This window comes from Octopus bimaculoides, chromosome 20, assembly GCF_046866305.1.
Source record: "Octopus bimaculoides isolate indiv1 chromosome 20, ASM4686630v1, whole genome shotgun sequence".
NCBI lineage: Eukaryota > Metazoa > Mollusca > Cephalopoda > Octopoda > Octopodidae > Octopus > Octopus bimaculoides.
The window spans coordinates 14,712,096-14,734,781 of NC_142947.1; the positions used below are offsets into that span (position 1 = coordinate 14,712,096).

Here is a 22,686-nt window from a genome sequence, read left to right on the forward strand (position 1 = left end):
ATGCATGCGAGGTGTATATGAGAGAGAGTGAGAGTGAGAGAGAGAGAGAGAAAGATGGAATAGCAGAAAGGTAGTCTCATACAACTAACATCAAAACATTTGTAGCCGAATCCCACAGAAACTTAAGACAGGGAGACAAAAGTGGAAAACAGTAGACAAGAAGATACAAGAATCTATGCATTCATTATTAAAGAGATTTATTTCAAAAGACTTGATTCCAAATGAAAATCAAAACTAAAAATCACGTTAGCAATACAAAAGCAGAGTTAAGAATAGAACGCTATATGGACTGAATATTAAATTTTGATGTCTGATTCTTTTTACTGATGCCTAGCAGCATATAAGTATGTATGTATGCAAAGAACAAATACACATGCACACAGATTTACATAAAGACACATGCATATGTAAATACACACACACACTTATATTTGTGCATGTGTTGCAGGTCAAACTATTTGTATGTGAGTGTGTGTGTGTGTGTGTGTAAAAGGAAAATATGTACTAAATTTATATATATATATATATATATATATATATATATATATATATATATATGTATGTATATCATTATTTTTTACTTGTTTCTGTAATTGGATTGTGACCATGCTGGGGCTGCACCTTGAAGGGTTTTAGTTGAACAGAATTGACCCCCCACACTCTTTGTTTTTAAAGTCAAGTACTTATTCTATCATCCCCCTCATGCTGAACAGCTAAGTTATGGGGACATAAATAGTTGACTGAGGAAAGGGCAAAGGCTGATACAGCTTGGCATCATTGAAGTCACAACATATTTCTGCAGTTGAGTGAACAGGAGCAATGTGAAATTAAGTGCCTTGCTCAAGAACACAACCTCATGACTGTAAGCCCGACACTAACCACTGAGCTATGTGCCTTCATGTCTGTGTGTGTGTGTGTGTGGGTGGGGGTAGGTAGGTAAGTAGATAGATATACACATATATATGTACATACACATAACAGAGTGTATATAAACAGTAAAATTATCTTAGAATTTTCTGTTATTTTGATGATGGGGTGCCAAAACATTATGAATTCATATGTAAATATTTCAATGAATACACTAAGATTATATTTTCAAGCTTCTTTTTATTTTAGCTGCTTATATAATTATCAAATTATTGCTCTAAACGTTTTTCTCCATTTTCATCAAGCTTTCTGCAAAACACTTTGTACAAGAAAAATCTGCAAGGTATTGAAGAAGCTATTAATTTCTATGGCTCATTTCTAGACAGTGTATACCTTTAGCATTGAAACTGGCCATAATAATCTGCCCAAATATCGTACCTGTTTTATGTTCAAACTTGCCATATCTGGCCTCTCGCACCAACTCTACAATGTCATTCTAAAATTAAACAATCACACCACTAAAATTTTGAAGCCCTGAGATAACCCATGGTTAATTCAAAACAATGTGAATAAATAAGCATTACATTAAACAGAGTAATTGAATGGTAATGACCTAATTCCAGTGAATTACTTTACACACAAAATGAACATATTCTATCCCTTCTTGCAGCTATTTCCATGTATTGCTTGGTTTTAATACAAGTGTGAATATAAACAGTAAAAATCTTCTTATGACTCACCAGTATTCCACATGTGCTCATAAATCTTTACAAACACTTGGCAATGAGAAACATGCTCATATTTGGAGATGAAAGAGAACATAAATACGGCTATTGCAATAAATGTAGCTTGACCTTATTTTTGAGCAATTCTTCATTTTAGGCTGTATTTGTATTTTTTTACCTGTTTTAGTCATTGGACTGCGTCCATGACTGGCACAGCCTTGAAAGGTTTAGTCAAGCAAACTGATGCCAGTACTAATTTTTAAGTCTGGAATTTACTTTATCGGTTTCTTTCACTGAACTGCAAAGTCCAGCAAAAGGGGAATTTAAAAGAAGCCAACACTGGTTGTCAAATGGTGGGGGGCTTCCAGTTTCTACGTAACAAATTCACTCAGAAGGCACTAGTTAGCCCAGGGCTATAATAGAAGTTACTTGCCCAAGGTGCCAGACACTGGGACTGCCTCAAATCCATGTGGTTGCCAAGCAAGCTTCTTAACCACAACCACTATAATATTGTTTTAAAACTGGCTTTTTTTTTGCATTTTATCAAGCTCTCTGCTTAACACTTTATTCACATAAAAAAAAAGACACCAGTTGGACTTTTTTTTGTTTATTTGGGACACAAACATGCCATTTTTGCTCCAAGTGATGGGAACTTGAAGATATGCAAAAACACACACATTATACAGACAAACACAATGATGGGCTTCTGTACTGTTTCCATGCACAACATTTCAATGACAAGGGTATTGATTAATCTGAAGCTATAGGCACTTACCCAAGCGAAGATATCATTACTGAAACCATGCTCTCATAAAGTGAACTTCTAAACCTGCATCCATACTGAGATACTCACACACACTCACACAAATGTGTACATACATGATGATTGCCTCATCTTGTCAGCTGAAAGCCATCTCACATTCAGCTTGATTGTTCTGATTTACTTTCATCCTTATATGCGAACAGATATGACATTTTACACTACACATTCATCACTACAAGACTTTACTGAATATAAAATGGAACAAGAAATGAAAATGATAGTGAGACATTTGTACATCACTGGATTTAAGTGACAAAAGCTTGTACAACATTTTTGCCACTCTCGGCCGCCATAGTATGTTCCAGTGACAAGCATTGTAAGACAACTGGTACTATTTAGACTGCAAGTTTTATGCCAGAGTATTCTTCTCCTAGAACAGTTACCTTCCCCACAGCTTTGTCAAAATTATGGGAGCCTCCCCTACCCTTGAGTAATCTATGGATTTCATTTGAGAACAATTAGGTCTTAGTAGACACATTACATGTGATCTTCTTCTAGCACATTAACAGTCCACCTAGTGGTCTTCTTTATATATCCTTATATATACATATACAATAACTCATAGATATAGATAGAACCTTGTCAGGTTTTACCATTCAGGGTCAGAATGGACCTGGGAGTAATGATAATTGACTCCATACTCTCCAGAACTCCTGAAAGAGAGCGTCATCACTAGATGCAGATTAATATCATACTTAGGACACACACACATATAAATATATATATACAAGAATCATAGGTACAGTTGTGTGGTGAAGAAGTTAGCTTCTCAACCAAAGTCTTGCGAATGGATTTGGTAAACTAATACATGTGTGCTCATGTATTTGTATGCAATAATTGAAAATGAGCTTCATTGTCACACAAGAAGTATTCTTTATCAATATACAAAGGGCTGCACAATGGGATTGAATGTGAAACCATGTATTTGGGAAGTGAACTTCTTAACCATACAACCATGCCTGTGACTACTGTACACAGAAAATACAGCAAATCAAACATAAAGACAAATTTCTCTCAGTTCATCTGTACTCCATTATTCATGAATACTAATATAACACATCCAGTGGAGCTTATTTGCATCATTTTTTTGTTTTTTTACTCTTCACAAGTCCTCTGCATTAAAAACCCATGTCTTTCTACCATATAGCATTGCCTTTCACACACAAGCATAATACAATCTGTGTTTTACTCTCAAAAAGAAATCCTTTGTTACCAGCGAAGATAATAGCTCCCTGACCGTCCACCAACCCATTCTTACTCTGGCTACTATACTTTTATAGCAGCCAACTTCACTGCTAATTAGGCCACTTAGATAACAGAAGCTATCAACTGTTTCTTGTGAGCCTTCCAAGCACTTGAGAGAATCTATTTCCTGTGTGCTCTAGTGTTTATTTTCCCCAGTACTTCTGTTGGTGCCTGCCTTCTCCATCAGTCTGTTCATGATTCCACTACACCACTACATCCATAGTTTACACTGAATAGAACATAAGGGATTTCTCCCTATTCTTTTTCTGTGTGTCAAACAAGGCCTTTTCTCTGATATCTTCTATTATTTTAGTTTCCACTAAGCTTACCTTGAGGCCACTGCACATTCAGCTACAAGGACTAGGTCATCCATATATAACAGTTCCCATCTTTGTTTTGGCCGGGAGGATTATGATAAATTGATGGGGACTGAGAATTGAACACTGGTGGACCTTACCTGCACACTAAATTCACCACTGTAATCATTGCTGACTGCAGTTTTGTACATGGCTTGTACAGACTTCACAAGCCATTCATCTACCCATAGCTTATTCAGCAACTGCCAGATCACAGAGGAAGTGACCCTGTCAAAGATTTCCATACCAACAAATGCAAGGTACAGTGGCTTGCATCTAATATAGTACTTCTACAGTTGTCTGTATATATATTATTAGGAACTGAAGCTTCTTTGCCGATTATTCAATTATTCAAACAACTATGTGTTGAGTACTTTTTTTTCTCCATTCGTAGACACTAATGTTTATCAACCTATATATATATATATATATATATGTACACATACACACACATATATATATATATATATAATGTGCCAGTGGCACGTAAAAGCACCCACTACACTCCCGGAATGGTTGGCGTTAGGAAGGGCATCCAGCTGTAGAAACTCTGCCAGATCAGATTGGAGCCTGGTGTAGCCACCTGGTTCACCAGTCCTCAGTCAAATCATCCAACCCATGCTAGCATGGAAAGCGGACGTTAAACGATGATGATGATGATATATATATATATATATATATATATATATATATATATATATATATATATATATATATAGATAGATAGATAGATAGATAGATAGAGAGAGAGAGAAAGAGTTAAAATGAAATGAATGGATTATATTAAAACTAATTTCTAAACCGGGTAAATGAAGTAAAGCAGAACAGTAGTTTTTACACTACACGCCATTCACTTTCCATAAACTTTATTGTATAGCTCACAGCTTACTGTGTGAATCTCAGTTTTAGAATAGATACACTGCATCCCTGAACATCATAACAGCCAACTAAAAGGGCATGCAGTCTTAAAATAGTTACTCGCGGCAGGGGGAAAAAAAAATTCCAACCCATACAAGTAAGGAACACTGAACATAAACTACAGATGAGGGTGATGCTCAGAGCTGATATTTCAGCAGGAAACAAATTAAAACATGGTAGATAAAAAAAAAAAAAATAAAATAAAATAAAAATTATAGGCGTAGGCACAGACATGGCTGTGTGGTAAGAAGTTTGCTTCCCAACAACATGGTTCCAGGTTCAGTCCCACTGCATGGCACCTTGGGCAAGTGTTTTCTACTATAGCCTTGGGCCAACCAAAGCTCTGTGAGTGGATTTGGTAGGCGGAAACTGAAAGAAGCCCGTCATGTATAAATATATCTCTTTTCTTTTCTCTTTTACTTGTTTCAGCCATTTGACTGCGGCCATGCTGGAGCACCGCCTTTATAGTCGAGCAAATCGACCCCAGAGCTTATTCTTTGTAAGCCTAGTACTTGCCGAACTGTTAAGTTACGGGGATGTAAACACACCAGCATCAGTTGCTAAGCGATGCTGGGGGGATAAACGGACACACAAACACATACACACACACACACACACATATATATATATACATATATACACATACATATATGACGGGCTTCTTCCAGTTTCCGTCTACCAAATCCACTCACAAGGCTTTGGTCGGCCTGAGGCTATAGTAGAAGACACTTGCCCAAGGTGCCACGCAGTGGGACTGAACCCTGGAACATGTGGTTGGTAAGCAAGCTACTTACCACACAGCCACTCCTGTGCCTATATATATATTTATGCACGTGTGCCTTTGTGTCTATGCTTGCCCTCTCACTATTGCTTGACAACTTATGTTGCTGCTGTGTGGTAAGTAGCTTGCTTATCAACCACATGGTTCCGGGTTCAGTCCCACTGCGTGGCACCTTGGGCAAGTGTCTTCTACTATAGCGTCGGGCCGACCAAAGCCTTGTGAGTGGATTTGGTAGACGGAAACTGAAAGAAGCCCGTCGTATATATGTATATATATATATATGTATATGTGTGTGTGTTTGTCCCCCTAGCATTGCTTGACAACCGATGCTGGTGTGTTTATGTCTCCGTCACTTAGCGGTTCGGCAAAAGAGACCGATAGAATAAGTACTAGGCTTACAAAGAATAAATCCCAGGGTCGATTTGCTCGACTAAAGGCGGTGCTCCAGCATGGCCGCAGTCAAATGACTGAAACAAATAAAAGAGTAAAAGAGTATAGCCTAGCAGTTTGGCAAAAGAGACCAATAAAATTAGTGCTAGGCTTACAAAGAAAAAGTCCTGGGGTTGATTTCTTCAAATAAGAAAAAAAAACCCCCTCTAAGACAGTGGTCCAGCATGGCTGAATGATTAAGATGCTTGCTTTGCAACCACAGTTTCAGATTCAGTCTCGTGTGGAACCTTGAGTATCTTCTACTGTGGTCCCCAGGCTGATCAATGCCTTGTGAGTGAATGTGGTAGAAGGAAACTGTGTGGAAGCCTGTCATATAATATGTATGTCTTTGTGATTGTCCCCCCACCACTACTTGACAACTAGTGTTGGTTTGTTTATGTCCCTCTAACTAAGCAGTTTGGCTAAAAAGACCAATGGAATATGTAACACAATTATGTAAAGTAATAATCATATTAAAACTTCAAATGCTCCTGACGTAAAATGGTAGCAGTAGTCTTGTTTCTCATCAACTCTTTCTACATCTTCATGATCTTTGTCAAGCTGAACAAATGTACGGTGGTGGTGGGGGAGTTGTTGTTGTTGTTGGCACTCCGCCGCTTACGATGTCGAGAGTTCCAGTTGATCCGATCAACGGAACAGCTTGCTCGTGAAATTAACGTGCAAGTGGCTGAGATTCAGCGTGGCACAGTGTGACAAGGCTGACCCTTTGAATTACAGGCACAACAGAAACAGGAAGTAAGGGTGAGAGAAAGTTGTGGTGGAAGAGTACAGCAGGGTTCGCCACCATCCCCTGCCGGAATCTCGTGGAGCTTTTAGGTGTTTTTGCTCAATAAACACTCACAATGCCCGGTCTGGGAATCGAAACCGCGATCCTATGACCACGAGTCCTGCTGCCCTAACCACTGGGCCATTGCACCTCCACGCATGGGGTGGGGGTGGGGGAGTAGCTTTACAGTTATTCAACTACCTCTTTTGCATTCATGTATTAACAACTTAGATCTTAATTATAAAAAAAAATATGAAACCATTACTCTCTGCTAATTTAGTTAATTTTGTCAAGCTCCCTTTTTAGTTTGTAAGACAGAGATTTAAATGTGATAAAATGTTTTAAAAGAAATTTAAAGTGGCTATGTGATAACTGTAAACCTACTTTTGGGCCACCTTGTATGCTTTTAAAATAAATTTATCAATTGGAGCATATTAGGAGTTGTGTTTATGCAACTTAAATGAATTAAGAAAACCAGGCAGTACATTTACATGCACATATATGCGTTAATAAACGCAGGAGTTTAAAACCAGCTGGAAACTCCTAAATGCCGATGACCTATTTCTTATAGATGAAGAATCTGTTACAGATTAAAGAAATTCAAAAAGTTGAAGCAAGGAAATTGTTTCTCCATGTCCATTTATGTTTCCATAGAATATTGGTTTCAAGTTTTGGCACAAGGCCAGCAATTTCAGGGGAGGTGGGGGGGGGGAGTCAATTACATTGACCCCCAGTGCTCAACTGGTACTTATTTTATCGATCCTGAAAGTATGATAGGCAAAGTCGGCCTCAGCGGAATTTGAACTCAGAACATAAAGACAGTGTGCTTAATGACTCTGGCAGCTTGCCAACTTGTTTTCGTAGAATATTGGAAATGAACAACATTTATTTGCAACAATCATATGTCAAGACACAATCACTCAAACATACATTCATATATACATATATTAGTTATTAATGACAGAAGCTGTATTAGCACCACACGACTTAAGGCTGATAACTCATCTTTACTCAGCCCATCAGCTCTTTGCAACAATGGTTTTATTCAAACCACAAGGGTTAAACAAAGAAGGGACAATACACGGGACAAATGGGGTCGGGGACTTATCGAATGATATTGCATATATGAATAAATACATGTAGGCGCAGGAGTGGCTGTGTGGTAAGTAGCCTGCTTACCAACCACATGGTTCCGGGTTCAGTCCCACTGATTGGCACCTTGGGCAAGTGTCTTCTACTATAGCTTCAGGCCGACCAAACCCATGTGAGTGGATTTGGTAGACGGAAACTGAAAGATGCCCGTCGTATATGTGTGTACCAGAGGGTTTGCAAATCCAATGGGGGTCTTAAAAGACATGTTAGGATCCACAATGAGCAGAACTTACTTGCAGGTATTGGTAGTGCAAATCAGAGGTGCAATCTGTGTGGGTGTTTTTTCAAAACACTGTCTGGTTTAAAAAGCCACATCAGACGCCATGAAAGGGCTAAGGTGTAGGTGCAGGAGGTGGTCAAACTCTGTTTAAAGGAGTAGACAACCACCATATATATATATATATATATATATATATATATATATATATATGTGTGTGTGTGTGTATGTGTTTGTCCCCCTAGCATTGCTTGACAAACGATGCTGGTGTGTTTATGTCCCCGTCACTTAGCGGTTCAGCAAAAGAGACTGATAGAATAAGTACTAGGCTTACAAAGAATAAATCCCAGGGTCGATTTGCTCGACTAAAGGCGGTGCTCCAGCATGGCCGCAGTCAAATGACTGAAACAAGTAAAAGGGTATTATTTCGGATGAACATGAAAAAATGTATGGACATGGAATGGGTTTGACCCCACCAACCATATTCCTATGTTGAACTATTTATTTCGTCCCTTTGTTCACTCCGCTTAATTAGGCACTTACATCCCCAACATTTGGGCCACTTTCTTCCATCTTCTTTTGTACTTTTTTGATGTCAGGCATTTCTTCTCCAGACATGCTTTGCCTAATTAGCCACTGCTTTTCTATATCAGCAGAAGCAAAAATTTAACCAGCATTCAGTGAAAGTGGATACCTGCTGCTGATGACAAGCAAACATACAGAAATTATGATCTGGCAGCTCTGCTACAAGCATTGATCATTTTTTATCTGCTTTGGTCGGCCCGAGGCTATAGTAGAAGACACTTGCCCAAGGTGCCACGCAGTGAGACTGAACCCTGGACCATGTGGTTTCTGTTCTTAGCACTATAAGTTTATACATAATGCTTTCTCAAGGCAATTATTACAGTATTATGGCATTCTTACAATACATTCATATTAAGTAGGATGTATATGTATATACACACATCATCATCATCTTTTAACATCCATTTTCCATGCTAACAGGAGTTGGATGATTTGACAGGAGCTGGTAAGCTCAAAAACTGCACCAAGTTCCAGTCTGATGACACAAAAGACTTTGGCCAGTGTGGGGCTAAAGTAGAAGACACCTAGCCAAGGTGCCATGCAGTGATACTGAACCTGAAACCATGTGGTTGGGAAGTAAACTGCTTAACCATTCAGTCATTCTCATACCCAAATACTAATGACCTAGTTCTTGTACAGAGAATGTAAGAGAGGAAAAAATTCCTGGCATGGAAACTAAACTATTTGCTGCATTCTGCTGTCATCACCTTTGTGAAGTTCAATATCTAGGGACTGGCTTTTATCAATTCTACTTAAGTCCTCTTTTTCCAAAGCTATGGTTACAGGCACTTGCCCAAGGTGACTAAGTAACATTGAACCTGGGGAGTCACATAATTGAGAAATAACCTATTAAATCACTGAGCCATACCATCATATTACATATATTACCCACATATAAACACACACAAGAATACATACATATATATATATATATATATATATATATATATATATATATATGATGGGCTTCTTTCAGTTTCCATGTGCCAAATCCATTTACAAGGCTTTAGTCATCCTAGGGCTATAGTAGAAGACACTTGCACAAAGTGCCACAGAGTAGGACAGACAAAGAAACCACATGGTTGGTAAGCAAGCTTCCCAGCCAAACAGCCACATCTTCACCTATATATATATATATATAAAAACTCCTGAAGCTGTTGTTCAGGGTCACTTTCAGTGCTCTCAGTGTCATAGGATCTGCCTTTTCATATTGGTCTCGTCAGTCACATCCACTCCCATGGGAAACAATGTTCTGGAGGTGGAGGATGAATGTCTTGCATCAACACAGTTATCACTTTTGATGGACAGTCTGTCATAAGTAAGTATGCATATACACACACATATATATTAATAAATATGGGATAATAGTGCAGTTGGTAAACTCTTCCTCCCTACAAAGTACTACTCAATATAGTATCCATCACAAGTGATGCATTTACACCAGCATTGTACCCAATTCTCATCAAATCCACTTGGAAAAAATTCAAATGTGCAATGTTGTACCTATCTCTTTACAGCCACTTTCACCTCATCTGCATCATCAAATCATTGTCCAAGCAGACTATCCTTCATTGGATCAAACAAGGAGAAGTTGGATGGTGCCAGATCTAGGCTGTACAGTGGATGAGGGACCACTGAACAATCTAGTTTGCCAACTGCTCGTTTTGTTGCTAAAGATGTGTATGGTTGTACACTATTATGGCGAATGACTGGCCTTCGTGCGGATGACACGTAAAAGCACCCACTACACTCTCTGAGTGGTTGGCGTTAGGAAGGGCATCCAGCTGTAGAAACTCTGCCAAATCAGATTGGAACCTGGTGTTGCCATCCGGTTTCACCAGTCCTCAGTCAAATCGTCCAACCCATGCTAGCATGGAAAGCGGACGTTAAACGATGATGATGATGGCGAATATGGAATATTTTCAGACTGTTGCTCAGGCTTTTCCCTCTGAGGGCTTTGTGCACACTTTGTTACCCCAAATCTTCCATGATCTTCTGTAGTGCATTTTGACCACAGCCCTGTTGGGCATCAAGCTCAGGGGTCGTGCTTCATCTGACAGCATAAATCAAATCATTCACTAGCCAGTGATGTGTATCAGTGGTCACAGTCAATGGTCTCTCACTACCTGGTTTGTCGTCAATGCAGGTTTCTCATTTTTAAACTTCAATATGTGTGCATTCCTCTTGTCAATGGCATCATCTCCATGAAAATAAACTTGAGCCTGCACAACTCCAACAAGAAATAAATGAAGGCATGTTGCTTCTGCTTAGAAGCTACTACTTGCCTAGAACAGGCCTGGCCAACTCGAATTACATTGCGAGCCACTTTAATCACAGAAAGTTTTCTGAGGGCCACTTGTATAGTTTATGCACTAATAGTCAAATAATCAAATTACAGAATCAAGAATTTTTCATACTTTGTGTTTACTCTTTTACTTGTTTCAGTCATTTGACTGTGGCCATGCTGGAGCACTGCCTTTAGTCGAGCAAATTGACCCCAGGACTTATTCTTTGGAGGCCTAGTACTTATTCTATCAGTTTCTTTTGCCGAACCGCTAAGTTACGGGGATGTAAACACACCACCATCGGTTGCCAAGCGATGTTGGGGGGACAAACACAGACACACAAACATATATATATATATATATATATACACAACAGGCTTCTTTCAGTTTCCGTCTACCAAATCCACTCACAAGGCTTTGGTCGGCTCGAGGCTATAGTAGAAGACACTTGCCAAAGGTGCCACACAGTGGGACTGAACCCAGAACCGTGTGGTTGGTAAGCAAGCTACTTACCACACAGCCATTCCTTTGTTTAAAATTATAAAACTGTAGGCTAATGCTTTATTGCTACTTATAAATTTTAAATTTATTCGGGCCTCTGGTTGGCCAGTGCTGGCCTAGAATGAAGAACAGCAAGAAGGGCTATAGTACAGTTAGATTTACTCTCCCAGCATGTGCAATTTGATGTGGCAGCTTGTGCTGGTCGAGGAAAGGCCGGTCCTTTGTTCAGGGCTTGACCTACATTACTGACCATAGTCTATGTAACAGAGAACAGTTCCTATCTCTTCCTCTTTTTTGTGCCAACTGACCAAGGAGCAACACGCACTTCTGTGTCAGCCATGACCAAGAGCAACACTTCCCTTCGCCCTTAGCTTGAGAATCAAACAGCTTTCAGCCACAAGAAAGACAATACCACCTTTATCCTTTCTTTCTGTCTAGTCAGCACAGTGCATTCTTTACTCTTTCACTCTCTACTGACAGACAACTTCTACACGCTACCAACTGAGCCAACCTTTTTCTACACTATCACTACAATTACTACTGTATCTCTAACTACCAGTCGGCAGGCAAACAAATAAATATATGCAAATAATATTTCTTCCTTCTTGGTGTTGATTCTTCGATATTTACTGGTACTCTGACACGAGAACCTTCAAGTGTTACATCTACATGCTACATCATATCGACCTGATATCACATCTTTCATCCAGCCCACTACACATTGATAGCCGACATTGGGTAGCGCATTTGGAGTGTCTGCCTATTCCTTCCCTGTATATTGAGTAAGTCCATTTCCACAACAATACCGGGGCCTTGTTGTTTTTCATAACATATTAGTCTTTGTTAACTTTAACTTGAGGCCTTTTAGTTTCTGATTTCCCTGCTATGCTTGGAATTTATACACACACACACACACATATACACACACATATATATATATATATATATATATATATATATATATATATATACACATGCACATATATACATATACACACATATATACAGTTGAAATTTATAGAAAAACAGAAGACGAAGACAGGTGTATGAACAACAAGCAAGTGTATTAGTTTGAAGCTAGGGGAAAAATGAAAAAGTCTTTTACATTTCGAGCCTACGCTCTTCAACAGAGAGGAATAAGAGAAAATAAACAGAGAATGAAAAAAACGTGTAGAGTTCAGCATATATATATATATATATATATATATATATATATTCAAACACATATACATACAAACACACATATATATATATGTTCAAATATATATACACACACAGACACTCGGAAATGGTTACAAACACATATATAATCTTTTCCCTTTCTTGAGCCCTGGGACTCATAAGGCCAGCCATCAGTGACCGAGATCACAGCACCCCTGAACGAGACACCCGTCCGTTGCGGAGTTCAAGGCCAGCAAACACGAGGAAGAGAGGACAAATCGATTACATCGACTCTGGTAATTGACTGCTTTTTTTTATTTTATCGACCAATAGTAGATGAACGGCAAAATTGACCTCTACGGGATATGAACTCAAAACATAAAGAGCCGGGGAAAATGCCGCTAAGCATTTTGTTCGACGCGTTAACGATTCTCTACAAGCTAGCCGCTCCACATTTATATAAGCATATATACACACACACACACATCCATATACATTACCGCAGTACCCATGGAAATGCTACGATTTTCTTTTAAAAACTGTAAAATGGAGAACAATGAAACATATCTTTCGAAATCGTGTAGTTTCATAAACGACGAGCTTCGTTGCAGTTTCCGTCTAATCAGTTCCATTCACAAGACAGTGGTCGTCCCGATACTAGCCTAAAAGTGCCGCGTAGGAGGCTTGAACCTAAGACCACGTGGTCTCTGAAGCAAATTTGCGCCTATGTATGTGTGCGTGTATACACACACACATGTACATCCGCACACTCATGATTACAACCGCGTAGAGTGTATAGCTACGTGGTAAGTATAAATAAATGGATCCTACATCGGTTTCGACGATGATGAGTTGATCAACTGTTTGTGTATGTGGATGAGTACTTCAAAGTTACTTGTACTCATAACCTACGCCCTCGTGTCTTACAAGGTTGACTCCTAGAATTATTAGGTACAGTACATCCGATAGGATTCTAGTGCTTCAGTCTAACGAATTTCACAGATAATACTTGGATCGACCAGAGCCTATGGTAATAGAGACTTGCTGAAGATGCTATGCAGTCGGATCGAATCCAGCACCTCATGTTCGTAGCTAGTTTATGTTATACACGAAAGTATATGCGTAAATTATATATATACACACAGCCACATACACAAGTTTATACATACACCATATGAGATATAGAGCAGATTTATATACACACACACACACATACGCCAAGACGTATACATGCACGATCGTTGAAACAGATTTAAACTCAAGAAAAAAAAATGTCCTTGTCAAAGTACTTGGATTTTTTTTCACAAGGCATTAAATAAGCTAATTAGAGTCAAATAAAAAGAAAAAAATCTCCGACTTTTCTCAACTGGACCAAATACATAGACTAGTCAGTGTATATAGAATAATGATTCCTTTCTAGTTTATAATGAGCTTTATACATACAAAAACGGTGTATACATATTTAAACAGCACAAGACAAAAACGTAAGCATGTTTTAGTAAAGTGCAATGGCCATGTGAAGTGTCTTTATTTTCAATGAGAACTGCCAACAGGCCTTCTTAACTGCCATCTGCTCAGCTCCATTCATCATCATCAACACTACACGTCTCGGTTTAAAACTACTTTGACAGATTTGATATCAAAAAGCCATTGACGAGGAGGAGGCTTTCTACGCGGTCGATCGAATGATCTGCTAGAAACAACAGCCAAATCGTACCATACTGTTTCAAGCAAGAAAAGAACGCATTGGATAATGTAGTCCTGGGTATACAAAAAAAGACGGGGTGGTTATGGTTGGAATGCCACTGATTATAAAGGTCTGCTCGATCAGGGCTGATATGGGGCGAAACTACAACTCACTGCAATACCTTTTGTAATATTCTTCCTCTAATATACGAAAACAACGATAGGTCAAACGGGTTTAGGTTCTTTCTTTAAGTATTTTTTTTTAAAACAAAGATTATTATAAAAATACTTGTAATTTATAGTATTAATAAATAAACTAACAAGTTACATTACGATCCTGATCACGACCCCTAAATGTATTATTAATCAAAAGAAATAAGTACAAAAAGATAAAACGCAAAAAATAAAAATAATTTTTATAATGATAATGAATAACGTTCGGATCTGAATGAGAAAAATACACACACAATAAATATTATGACCATATATATATATATATATATATATATATACGTATAATGTGTGTGCAATTAATATTTTAAAATAGCACCTTGACAATAAAAGCCCTTGCGAGAGAAAAGTGTAAGGATCATTTAAAAAAAAGGTTTAACTACACCTAACCCTAATTACTTTGCATTTTTAAAAGTCCATGAAACTAGGCATGAACCTATTAGACCGAGATAAAAAATATATACTGAAATTGACAATACCAATTAATTATGTAGACATATTTCTTTTTTTTAATTCTCGACATGCAAGTGCACTTTCGTTTACGTATATGTGTATATGTATGTATGTATATATATATATATATATATATAGGTATATCTGTCGTTGGTTTCCTAGATTTTGTTTTGTGCATCAACTATTCGCATAATAATAATAATATAGACTGGGTTCTTCTTAAGTTGTCTTTAAACGAAGAAAAGACTCGAAAGCGCAAATAAGTTACTGTAGTTTAAGTCCACCGTCACCCCGCACTTCCAGTCAGCTCAGTTTTGATATCAAAAGGTTTTTACAGCCTTGACCATCCTGGGTCTTTTGCTCCAGACACTGCAGTTAACTCATCTCGGACTAAATTAGCCAATGCGATACCTTCCTTTGCTGTATGTATGTATGTGTGCGTATATATGTATTTCTTAAGACAGTAGAGTAAAGATTTAAGTAGGAATCGGATGGTTGCTATTTCTAGCCGATCAAGCGACCGACCACATAGCGGCTTCCTTCTACAAGATGTAAAAGGGCTTCATATATATATATATATAGACGTATGTGTATACACACATATATATATATGTATATATAGACGTATGTGTATACATACATACATATATATATGTATATATAGACGTATGTGTATACACACATATATATATATAGATGTCCTATTATAGGCATCTCTGTATTTTAATGAATAATATACATATATATATATGTATGTATGTATACACATACGTCTATATATATATGCACACATAGACGTACGTATACCTGCACGTATATATATATATATATGTTAAAAGAATGATACAAGCACTGTTAAGATGATCTGAAGATTCTTTTTGTTTTTCCCCCTTCTCCACCTGCTTAACTTCCTGAGGAGAGCGAAACGAATCAGTCCTCGGTGCTCGGGCCTTCAGCTTAATAAAAAAAAAACAAAACAACAAACTAATCAGTCATAATCAAAGATAATCACTTATCGTTCCTCGAGGAGGACGAGACGAGGACAATACAGGACGAGTATGAATGAGTCAAAAAGAGAACACTCATGTATGTATATATATATATATATATATATATATATATATATGTATGTATGTATATATATATATATGTATGTTCTGTATGGTCTCTGCTCCGTCATAAAAACGGCAGGCAAATAAACAGCAAGCAGTTTTTCAGATGGCATCAGATCGCGAGGATTTCGAGCGAGCGAGCGAGCGAGCAAGCAGCAGCTAGATTCAGTAGAAACATCGGGAGAGAATGAAAATGTTCTTGGAGTGCAGAGTTTGAGTGTGGAGAGAGACAGACTGAAGAAGAGAGAAAAAAAAAATGTTTCCTCCAAAACAAAATGAAGCACAGTGCTTACCTTAGTTGGTCATGGCATTATTATTATCATCAACAACAAGCCACAGTATCGTACGATCTCTTTTCTTCAACGGCCGCCATATTTAAATTAGGGTCTTTTAGAGTTTATTTTGTAGACAGATGTTCGAACTGAGGTGGGATGAGGGGGAGATAGATAGATAGATAGATAGATAGGCAGAGAGTGAAGATGGGATTAATAGAAGGAAAGAAAGAAAGGTGAAGAGTGAAGAAGTGAGGGGAGATAGAGAGAAAGACGAAATGAGATTCAAGACGAGAAGGGGAGATAAAGTAGATAGGCAGATACTTAAGGACTGAGGGGGAGATAAAAACAGACTTAAGACTTGAGATATATATATATATATATATATATATATATAAAATAGATAGGCAGAGACTAAACACGTGAGGGGAGATAAATAGATAGATAGGCAGAGACTTATGAGATGAGGGGGGAGATAAACAGATAGGAAAATACAGAGATAGATGTAAAGGGGAGATAGAGAGAAAGAAAGAGAGTCAGGGAGAGATTCAAGAGGTGACGGGGAGACAGACAGTTAAAAAGAAATAGATACAGAATGAAAAGGAGAGAGGGGAGTAGATACAGAGAGAGAAAGAGAGATTGAAGACGAGATCGGGAGAAAGAAAGAAACAAAGACAGAAACACAAGCGGAAACTGAAAACGAAAGAGGTGGGGTAGAAACATAGGCAGGATTGGAACGAGAGAGGGGGGGGAGACAGAAGCAGGCAAGGACAGATGGCGAGAGGAAATAAGGAGAAATGGTAGGAAGAAAGAGTGAGCAGCAGAAGAAGTAGCTTGTCGAAGAGACCAGAATAGGGATGCCGGACTTTTAAAGAAATTAAAAAGACCAGAAAGTAGAAGAGAGAGAGGGAGCGGGAGAAAGTGAGGAAGGAAGCTTCTTGAAAGAAAAAGATAGAAAGATTAAGAGAAGAATAGGAGATTCGATTGGGATATTTAAGAAATCACCTGGCTGAAGAGATTTCAAAATGAACTTAAGAAAATTGATGGTTTGCAAGAGATTAGCTAATAAAGGAAAGAATTAAGATATCGGAAGTAAAAAAAAAAAATATATATATAGATAAGAATTTGCGAAAAGAGAAAAAAAAAATTGGACTTTTGCCAAAATTCGGTCAATCATTAATTTTAAATTTATCATGACTAAATTATATTTTCCCAACAATTTTAATTAACAATCTGTTCAATTAGAGTATTCTTTCGTTCCTATCTTTATCGTTTTTTGAAATAATTTATTCTTCGCGTATATCAAGAATTTAACGTTATATATTTATATAATTTATGGATTTTCTATCATAATCTGAAAGAAAAAAAATCGGGAGGAAATATATTCAGTTTGGTTCTGGAAAATGATTTCTCTAAATTGCAAACTTTGGAAATATAAGAAAATTATTTTCGTTTTTTTTTTCTTCTTTCAGAGTGACAATTTGTTAAGAAAAAACCCTTTTTGGTATTTTCTTATTTCCAAGTAAGCCATTCATAATATTTAGGAAATAGAGCATCATGTTATTTACACATGTAAATTTCTTGTAATGTCCCGCTATCATAAAGTTCAGTTCTTTCGAAAAGTTTTCCTCTTCCAAGTGACACTTAATCACCAGTCACACACGCACCTGTGCGGGGGTGTTCCACGAACACAAGGTACCAGCTTATCCCGGTCTTAAACGGATAGCCGACCTCTTTAACGCATACAAACACGATGTTTTATAATCGTATAGTTTGGCTTGCTATCGACAAATCAATTACAATCTAGCTTTAGCTTATGTGTCAAATGACTAACAAAGTTAACCTCGAAATACATATCACAAAGAAAATAACACGTTTGGAGCTGATAAAATCTCTTTCAACATTGGCATGAAACCTACATTGTCGTCGTGTTTCATATTATCTGGAAAATATTTAATTTTTTAACGAAATAAAATTATTTAGACATTTTTTACCCCCTTTATATAAGCTTCCTACCATTTGGCGCCTAGTTTTCAAAACACATTTTAGGGTCATTGTTCAGCTAAGTTGAATATCTTTGTACTTTTAGGTTCGCTTATTTCCTTTTTATATTTTCAGAATTTATTTATATTATTAGTTTGTCCATGAAAGTAAAATGTATTTTCTTCTGTAGATCGCGAATTTATTAACTTCTTTCTTCCATCCTTTTTCCATCGATCTCCAGGTTTTCAGCAGCATATGATAAATATTAGCAGTCACTATGAACATCGACGTATTTCTTTTGCTATTATATTTATATTCCTCGCTAGCATTTATTACATGTATCGCTACCTTCGTATAGTCTTTTATTATTATCATCATTTCAAATCAATATAATAAAATACACTTCAATATATTCCTCAGAAAAAGGTGTCTTGGTGCTCAAAGTCATAGGCAATAATGATTATAATTACAATTATAATTATAATAATTGTATTCAAGAAAGATAGCAATCGATGAATTATAATAGGGAAAATGAAAGGAGACGTGAGGAAAAGAAAAAAAAAAGAAACCGATTTCAATAAAATTCACTGTGTATATACGCAGTAATGCTGCATATATGTGAACTGTATCTAAACTTACGAGAGTAATTGGTGTTATCTTGTCCCAGTATCATTTCATTTAGTTACTGTTTTGTGCCTAAAATTACACAAATCCATTCATTACAACACATATGCACAATAAACGACAGCTTTGCTTTCGTGCTTCTGTTAAATGCACTGATCAATATTTTTATAGTATCATTCTGTATGATATTTATGTGTGTGTGTGTATGTATATATATATATATATATATATATATATATATATATATTATATATATATATATATTTATCAGTATTCTTTTCAATAAATCTATATTATTCTATTATATATCGTTGTACTAAATATATTGTTAGTGCGACAAATAAACTTTAATTAAGCCATTTCATTTTTTTATCGTTTCTTTTTTTTTTTTTTACATTTTTTAAGCTAAAAACAACTTGGTAAATAATATATCTTACCATTTTATTTAAGCATTTCATTTCAAGAACTTACTCAGCAATATAATTCTTCGTCAGTAGTGCTCAGGAGAAACGTATTGACCGAATTTTGACATTCACTTGTACATAAACTGTTGGCGGCAAGTTTCAATGCTCCTTTATGCGTAAACAGCACATTAGGGTAGTAAAGAATATATATATATATATATATATATATATATATATATATATATATATATATAAACATACAGACAGACGTATGTATATTTGTGTATATATTTCAAGGTATAGATATAAGTGTATACGTGTATATTTTATATAATTATATACATGATTTTTATATATATATCTATGTATATAGATATCTTTTATCTTTCACCTGTTTCAGTCATTGGACTGCAGCCATGCTGGGGCGCCTTTTGAAGGGTTTTAGTCGAAGGAACCAGAGTACTTATAGTTTTAAGCCTGGTACTCATTCTGTCGGTTTCTTATGCAGAACTGCTAAGTTACGAAGACGTAAACAAACACATACACACACACAGAGACACACACATACATATATACATACATACAGGCATGGCTATATGGTTAAGAAGGTTGCTTCCCACTCCTAGGGTATTGGGTTCAGTCCCAGCTTGTAACACCGTGGGCACGTGTTTTCTGCTATAGCCTGGGATGACCAAAGCCATATTAGTGGATTTATTTGATGTGAAAACCGAAAGAAGCCCTGTCATACATGTATGTATACGTACATATGTGTATATTTATGTTCCTTGTTTTAATATTTTTAATATTGCATCATGTTTTTTTAAAATTAATGTCAGAGTTTCATTATCACTGGGGCGGTGTCATTTATTTCAAATACTGTGTGAGGAACATGTATCACAACGTAGAAAATAAATGCTGTCCAACTCATGCAAACATAGAAAAGTGGATGTTAAAGTGATGATGTTGTATATAAAGAAGACACACACAAACATATATAGTGGCTGTGTGTTAAGAAGTTTACTTCTCAACCACATGGTTCTGGATTCAGTCCCACTGCTTGGTACCTTGGGAAAGTGTCTTCTACTATAGCCATGTGCTAACCAAAGCCTTATGAGTGAATTTGGTAGACAGAAACTGAAAGTAACTCATCATGTGTGTGTGTGTGTATATATATATATATATATATATATATATATATATATATATATATATAAATGAAACATTCAAACGCTGAGATTTGAAATTAGATGTTACTACTGTTCATATCATCTGTGGATAAATTCTAAATTTGATGATATCACCAGCAGTGACATAGGTGGATTGCAGTTATAATAACTTTAAATAGCTATGAATTATAAATTTGCACGAAGCGTAATGATGCTTAACAAGCATCTACCTGCTAGAAATAAGAACTAAAGTCTTAAATTAATCCACTGTAGCGCACCAAGATAACAGAGAAAAACAGTATGCGAGGAAAACAGAAAGAATTAAAACATTTAACAGCACAAATAGAAATATTATGCAGTTAGGGATATCCACAAACCAGGTTTCGGCTTTTGGGTATTTAAACCCTGAGCCTCTTCAGTGTGGCTTACCGGTTAATAATCCATGACTGTCAAGTTAGACTCTGACTGTGCAACTGGTTTTGTTTTGTGCCAAAAACAGAGCACATGATGCATAAAAATTTATAAAATTTATATATATATATATATATATATATATCGTTTGTGAAAAACATAAGTCCGAAAGAAAAAGCACACTCTAAGATGTAGAGCAGTAAGAGGTCTTGGCCAAAAGGTTTTTGGGATCTGACGATACACCATAAAGCTAAACCTTTTATGGACAGGAAACCTAAGGTAATCCCATGGAGTGCTTGGCGTGAGATTTAGTTGTGATGATGTAAATGCTCCCTTGCTGTTTAGTCCCGTAGTTGCTCCAATCCAGTGATCCAGCAGTCTATGATGAAAGACACTCCAATTATGACCAGCTTTACTATATGTATATCAGAAACTACAGTGTCCAACATTTCCTGCATTTTTTGTTTTTGTTTTTGTATAAGACTGAGATTCAGCTGATATTTTTTCATATAGGTTGAGAAATCTTATTGTAGTCCTTTCATTGGTTCATGCCTTTACATTACTATTGTAACTGTAGTGAAATAAATCCCACCAGCACCACCATCATCATCATTTATTCCAGACATACTTCTTCATGACTGACATTCATTCAGTCTGTAGTGACATACATACTGACTCACAAAACAAACTACCAATTTATATCTTAGCCATGAGAAGTCCTTGGTCCAGGGTATAACCATTAATTATTTTATTGGTAACAGACAGATTACAATTCCTTGGAGTTCTGTCTTTTATTCATTGACAATAGGTATGTGATACTGTAACGACCATCTCGAGGTCCAACCCTTAGTATGGTGTGGTGTGGTAGCTTTTATGCCTTGATGACCCTGACAGCTTTGGCAGCTGAGTGCAAGCTCTTGGGAGGGGCTCTCATGCTGGACAGGTCAAAGGATAAAGGCTAGACTGATATAGACCACTTCATCCCAGAGTTAAAAATGGGTTTGTTTAAGGTCAACACCCCTACCTATAAAGAAAGCAGAGTTTCAGAAGCATTTTTTCTTTTACTTGTTTCAGTTATTTGACTGTGGCCATGCTGGAGAACAACGTTAAAAGGGTTTTTAGTCAAACTGCTAAGTTATGGGGACGTAACCACACCAGCATCAGTTGTCAAGCAATGATGAGGGGATAAACATACACACACACACACACACACTAATATATATGACAGGCTTCTTTCAGTTTCTGTTTACCAAATCCACTCACAAGCCTTTGATAGGCCCAAGGCTATAGTAGAAGACACTTGCCCAAGGTGCCATGCAGAGGGACTGAACCTGGAACCAAGCTTCTTACTACACAGCCACACCTACACTTATTGTTGACAATCCAAAACCAACAAGACTTGGGAGAGGAAGGCCCTCCCTCAAGACAAAGAAGGTACAAGCACACACACACGCACATGCACACACTCAAGGAAGGGCTTGATTTAGTGACCATCTACCAAATCAAACTGAC

At 37.0% G+C, this 22,686-nt stretch overlaps 1 protein-coding gene across 3 annotated transcripts in view; it reads right to left on the reverse strand.

Annotated features, from left to right (window-relative positions):
• LOC106872146 (uncharacterized) overlaps positions 1-19,795 on the reverse strand; it is a 35,220-nt gene extending 15,425 nt beyond the window's left edge. The window contains exon 1 of one of the 3 annotated variants that reach the window (XM_089338055.1): positions 19,631-19,795. The gene's annotated coding sequence lies outside the window, so the exon portion shown is untranslated. Of the gene's footprint in view, positions 1-16,607; positions 16,697-19,208; positions 19,378-19,630 lie in introns of those variants that run through there. The other 2 variants (XM_052975119.2, XM_052975118.2) reach the window with 2 other exon arrangements.
• Between the last annotated feature and the right edge of the window lie 2,891 nt (positions 19,796-22,686).